The 6000-nt window shown below is 48.6% G+C and overlaps 1 protein-coding gene across 2 annotated transcripts in view; it reads right to left on the reverse strand.

Annotated features, from left to right (window-relative positions):
- CEP57L1 (centrosomal protein 57 like 1) overlaps window positions 1–5587 on the reverse strand; it is a 37783-nt gene extending 32196 nt beyond the window's left edge. For both annotated transcript variants that reach the window (XM_054023952.1, XM_054023953.1), the window contains exon 1: window positions 5501–5587. The gene's annotated coding sequence lies outside the window, so the exon portion shown is untranslated. The remainder of the gene's footprint in view (window positions 1–5500) is intronic.
- Window positions 5588–6000: the final 413 nt, after the last annotated feature.

The following is a 6000-nucleotide window of genomic DNA, read 5'->3' on the forward strand; positions in this document are numbered from 1 at the left end:
GTTCCATTTTTTCTCACTTTTACCCTACATTGTTTGCATGAAGTCTCTGTCCAACACTGAGGGCAGGTCTACACTACAGGGCTAAGTTGACCTAAATAATGTAGCTGGAGTCGACATAGCTTAGGTCGACTTATTGTGGAGTATACACTGTACTGGGTCGATGGGAGAAATTCTCCTGTCGACTTACCTTACGCGTCTCATTCCAGTGGAGTAGACTGGAGAGCGATCTGCAATCTATTTAGTGGGTCTTCACTAGACTCGCTAAATTGACCCCAGTGGATCGATCGCCACAGCATCAATCCAAGGTAGGTGTAGACATACCCTAAGTGCTAGTCTACACTAGAAAAGTTACACCACGTAAGGACCTTTGAATAACCCATTTTTGGAAAAGAGTGCAAGAAAACTTTTTGGCTAATTAAGTACCAGTTATTTCACTTCTTGAAATATCCTTGATATTTAGGTAAATATCAAGGAGGAAGGAACAATGAGAAGTTGTGATGACCCCACCAAATATGATCAGGGTAAATAAATAAAGTCCCTGTCAAATATAAGCTTAACAATAAGAAAACTATTAATAAGTAGATAATCAAGTTATATAATTTAGGGTGTAATGCAGAAGCTTGTATTTGGTCATAGAACATTATTACTCGTTATGTAACGAATCAGAGGAGGGGGTGTTGATAAAAATATGGTGTCATCTTGGGCATAAAAGCGTGCTGAAACTTAAGTCTTTGCCTTTGTTTATACACAACCTTGTCTGTATGTACTAAGCCAGATCACTGGCAGGTCACGCTCAACTGATCACAGGGGTGTGGTACTTTGTTCTGCTATGGATATAAACCTGTTCCTTGAATCTGAACTCTGGAGTTAGCAGTGGTTTTGTCTGCTACAGCAAGCAGCAGTCGTCTGCTTTGCTGGGTTTGTAAAATAACCTGTGGGCCTGGTTGGTGGTCCTGAAAACAAACTTAGCCCTGGTCTACACTACAAGTTTAGGTCGAATTTAGCAGCGTTAGATCGATTTAACCCTGCACCCATCCACACAACGAAGCCATTTTTGTCGACTTAAAGGGCTCTTAAAATCGATTTCTGTACTCCTCCCCGACGAGGGGATTAGCGCTGAAATCGACCCTGCTGGGTTGAATTTGGGGTAGCGTGGATGCAATTCGACAGTATTGGCCTTCGGGAGCTATCCCAGAGTGCTCCGTTGTGACCGCTCTCGACAGCACTCTCAATTCAGGGGAAAAGCCCCGTGAACTTTTGAATTTCATTTCCTGTTTGGACACCGTGGAGAGCTGATCAGTACAGGTGACCATGGAGTCCCAGAATCGCAAAAGAGCTCCAGCATGGACCGAATGGGAGGTACTGGATCTGATCGCTGTATGGGAAGACGAATCCATGCCATCAGAACGCTGTTCTAAAAGACTAAATGATTAAGCGCAGCCAGACACCAGGGCGGTTAGAAGAGTGCAGCAGGGCGCGCTGCGCATCAGAGAAGCTTTGAAAACCAGTTTCATGACTGGCCAGGCTATGGTGTGAAAGTTCTGTTTGTTTCTCCTTGATGAAAACCTACCCCTTGGTTCACTCTACTTCCCTGTAAGCCAACCGCCCTCCCATCCCCCCCTTTGAGCTCCGCTTGCAGAGGCAATAAAGTCATTGTTTCAAATTCATGCATTCTTAATTCATCACACAAATTGGGGGATAACTGCCAAGGTAGCCCGGGAGGGGTGGGGGGAGACGGGAAGCACAGGGGTGGGGTAGTTGTAGGGGCACCCCCTAGAATGGCATGCAGCTCAGCATAGAAGCGGGATGTCTGGGGCTCTGACCCGGAGCATCTGTTTGCCTCTCTGGTTCTTTGGTAGGCTTGCCTGATATTCCAGGCAGGACTGAATCTCCATTAGATGAAACTTAAAGAAAGGAATGACCTGGGGTCACTCCCATTTATGTCCAGGTGCCTCCGTCAGACCTCACCGAGGCCGGCCAGGAGCACCCATGTCTGCCCAGGCGCTCCCGACTGACCTCACCGAGGCTGGCCAGGAGGAACCAGGAGACAGTAGCAGACGGTACAATACGGCTGCTAACTGTCTTTGTTAACTTGCAAAAGCAAGGAGTTGCTGCTGTGTAGCACTGCAGTACTGCGTCTGCCAGCAGCACCCAGGAGACGTATGTGTTTGCCGTGGTATGTCGTCTGCATGGGTAACCCAGGAAAAAAGGCAAGAAACTATTTTTTGCCGTTGCTTTCACAGAGAGAGGGAGAAGGGAGGCCTGACGACATGTATCCAGAACCACCCGCGACAATGTTTTTGCCCCATCAGGCACTGGGAGCTCAACCCAGAATTCCAATGGGCGGCAGAGACTGTGGGAACTGTGGGATAGCTACCCACAGTGCAATGCTCCGAAAGTCGACGCTAGCCTCAGTACTGTGAACGCACTCCGCCGACTTAATGGTCTTAAGTGCGGGGTCACACAATCAACTGTATCAAATCAATTTCTAAAAAATCAACTTATATTAAATCGACCTAATTTCATAGTGTAGACATACCCTTACACACCAGTGTTGCACACTGTACCTCAAAGCAACACCCTGGAACCCCCATATTCACCCATCATATAATTATGATATATTTCATACAAAACTTGCCATATAAGAAGATATATGAAAAGTCATGATCTTCTGAAACCCATTGTTCTGTCAAAATATATAGATCGTTAGTATGTATGAAGTTATGAGATTTTGCTGTATGGTTGTTACTGAAATATGTTGTAAGTTTGAGAGTCTCCACTGCTAGGTCTCCAGTGACAATAGAGGTGACCCATTCCCAGGACAGTGTTAAATAACCATTAATCAGCAGGGGAGTTGCAATCAAGGGATTTACAATGCTGTAAGAGGGCTGCGCAAGCATCACACAATGGGGGATTGCTCAACTCTGTGACTCAGCAAAGTCCACCAGGACATGTCTGGGCTAGTGTTTTCCAGGCACACGGACTGAGGATATAGAATAGAATAGAGGACAATGGCATCATGTTTTTAACCTTTCTTCTCTCCTGCCTACACTGGTAGGAACAAGAATGCTGGGAAGAGAAAGACCTGAACTGAGGAGACTGGTTCCAGGCTTGAAGGGAAAGCCTGTGTACTAAGAACTATAACTTATCTGCAACATCCAGTGGGGTGAGAAAAACTGCTTGGCTTGATCCAAATACTGCCTAATCTAATAAGGTTTAAGATTTAAACTGTGTGCCTATCTCTGACCTTTTGTGCCTGCCACTTATAATCTTTCTGTAGTTAATAAATCTGTGTTATATTTCACCTAAAACAGTGTGTTTTGCTTGAAGTGCTTGGGAAATCTCAGCTCAGATTACGAAGGCTAGTGTGTGTCCTCTCCACATTGAGGGAGGGGCAGACTGGATAACAAACTTACACTGGTCAGGTTTCTGACAGTGGCAAGACAGTATATTCCGGCAGTGCAAGGCTGGGGAGAATTGGTTGGTGCCTTTCTCTGTGTGATTTGTGAGTGGCTCAGAGAACATTTATGCAATTTAGCTAGGTGTGCCACCCCACATGCTGTTGTGCTGAGTGGTAGCAAGGGGTTTGCTGCTTGTTACTAGCAAAGCTTTGAGAGAGAGACAGCAGGCTGGAGAGTTAAGGGGGCACAGTGGTACCCCAGTTCCAGGTTGTACCCCAGGGATCCCATCACAGGCCTGGTTGGTAGTCCTGAAAACATTCTTACACACCAGTATAACTGTTGGTGAGGAGTGTAATTTTTAGCAATAGTTACACCTTAGCGTGAACACAGCTATGCCATTCTAAAAGGTACCTTTTACTGTTCTAGCTAATTTTGCTTCCCAGCTAGAACTTTTGTACTGTTATAACTTCATATGCACTAGGGAGGCTTGCCACTTTACTATACCAGTATAACTGAAGTAGCAAAAACTTCATAGACCACAGACCCTGTGCATAAAGGGCAGAACAGAGGACCTTGGCATATTGTAAGGGAGAATGGAGGGGCAAACAACCAATAGGATGAGGAACAGGGCTATTGGATGGGGCGCACGCAACCTCTCTAGCATAGGTGGTTGCAGGAAGTTCTTGTAAGAGGGGTACAGGAGATTGGTACAAATGGAGCTTGTGAAGGGATACAAGGAACCCTTGGTGTGTCCAATGCACTTGGACTGAAGCTACAAAACGTGACCTTCTAGTTGGCGATACATCCTCTCTCCCCCTCTTGGCCTGTCTCATTATGTAGGCCCAGACCTCTCTCTAACTATAAGTTTTACAGGGCCTAGCACAATGATGATGCCCCATCTCAGTGGGGGGCCTTTGTACACCTCTACCCCAATATAACGCAACCCAATATAACACAAATTCGGATATAACGTGGTAAAGCAGTGCTCCGGGGGAGAGGGGGGGGGGCTGCACACTCCAGCAGATCAAAGCAAGTTCAATATAACATGGTTTCACCTGTAACATGGTAAGATTTTTTGGCTCCCGAGGACAGCATTAGATCGGGGTAGAGGTGTATTTGTAATACAAATAAACAATGGTGGAAAATTAATGTATTTTTAACTTCATTATTAATATATAAGGGAAGCACAGGTATCAAGCAACTGAAACCTAGTTCATTAAGAGAGGAAATAATGTTTTCCTCGGACTATAAAAATTTTGATTCTTTACAACTATTCAACTGAAATAGGAGAGTTTTTTAAAAGATGCAATCACCTCCACCCCTTCAAAGAATGCCTGGAAAATTCCCCAAAGGAAGAACAATCCCACCACCCAGACTTGACATTCCTGATATTTCTAGAAGATAAAAGACAAGGCGCGGGGAGAGGGGGAGAAGGATTTTGAAGCAACCTTTCAGGCCATCTAAATAGATCACAAACCCATTTTTCCTTTTGCGGGGCACTCTTTAACCGACTTGTTGTTTGAGCTGTTAGCTCCTAAAGCCAAGGGAGGGAGGGAGAGAGACGCTGCTCTCCTCCATTAGCGAGGTTTCCATGTCCCTTCACCACACCTGCAGTACAAAAACAACCCACCAAGCCAAGCTCCCGCTTTTGTACGCGGGGGCCGTTGGCAACAGCCCGATGACCCGCTCTACTACCCGCGCCCATTTCTTCCAGACAGCTCCGCTCTCCTTTGAGAGGCCCCTTTCCCTGGGTCGCTAACTCGAACCGCGGCGGGGACGCGCCGATAAGACGGGGAGTAGGGAGCCGGGACAGCCCGTCAGCCGCCGGGTCTCCTAACGTAGCGGAGGCCCGAGCGCCCGTCGGAGCAGGCGAAGCGCAGCGCGGTGCCTTGGCTCTGCCGCTGCTAGTCCCTAGATCCACCTGCCCGAGCCCCTGGGGAGGGTGCGAGCCCGAGCCCCGTGCACCCGGCGCTAGAGAGCGGGCTGCAACTACCGCAGGCGGATTGCGCGGCGGCCCCGAGCTGAGGGGAAAGGCAGCACGAGCCGGGAGAGAGAAGAAGGGGGTGATAGGGACCAAACCTCCCCCATCGCCGCGTTACCTGCTCCTGCCCGCACTAGACTCACAGCTGCTGCTACAGGCAGGCGCGGCCTGTTGCCCGGCCCAGCTTTAAATGTGCCGCCTTCCCTCCCGCTCTCCGAGCCGCGCCCAGAGAGGCGGCCCGGACCCTCCCCTCAGCTCGCTCAGTGACTGGCGTGCAGCCGTAGCAGGCGGCTGGGGCTCCTCCCCTCCAGCGGGGCTCCCAGCCCCACTAGCTGGGAGCGAGCGGAGCCCCCTGCGACGCTGTTAGCGGTGTCCTCTAGCCCTGCTTAGAGCGGAGCTAGTCGATATCCTTTTCCAGTCGCCTGCGGCACAAGGGTTCCACAGCGTGTTCAGCGCCCTAGTGTTTCCCTCGTGTAGAGCAGACCCGACCCCTACCTGTGTCCCGTATTAGCTAACTGTCCCTTTGCTGGCAACACACATGTCCCTCAACAAGCGGCTAATCTAGTGTAGACAAAACTAAACTGTTTTCAACCCCACCTCAGATATTCGCAATATCAA

This window comes from Malaclemys terrapin, chromosome 3, assembly GCF_027887155.1.
Source record: "Malaclemys terrapin pileata isolate rMalTer1 chromosome 3, rMalTer1.hap1, whole genome shotgun sequence".
In the NCBI taxonomy this organism is placed as follows: Eukaryota; Metazoa; Chordata; order Testudines; family Emydidae; genus Malaclemys; species Malaclemys terrapin.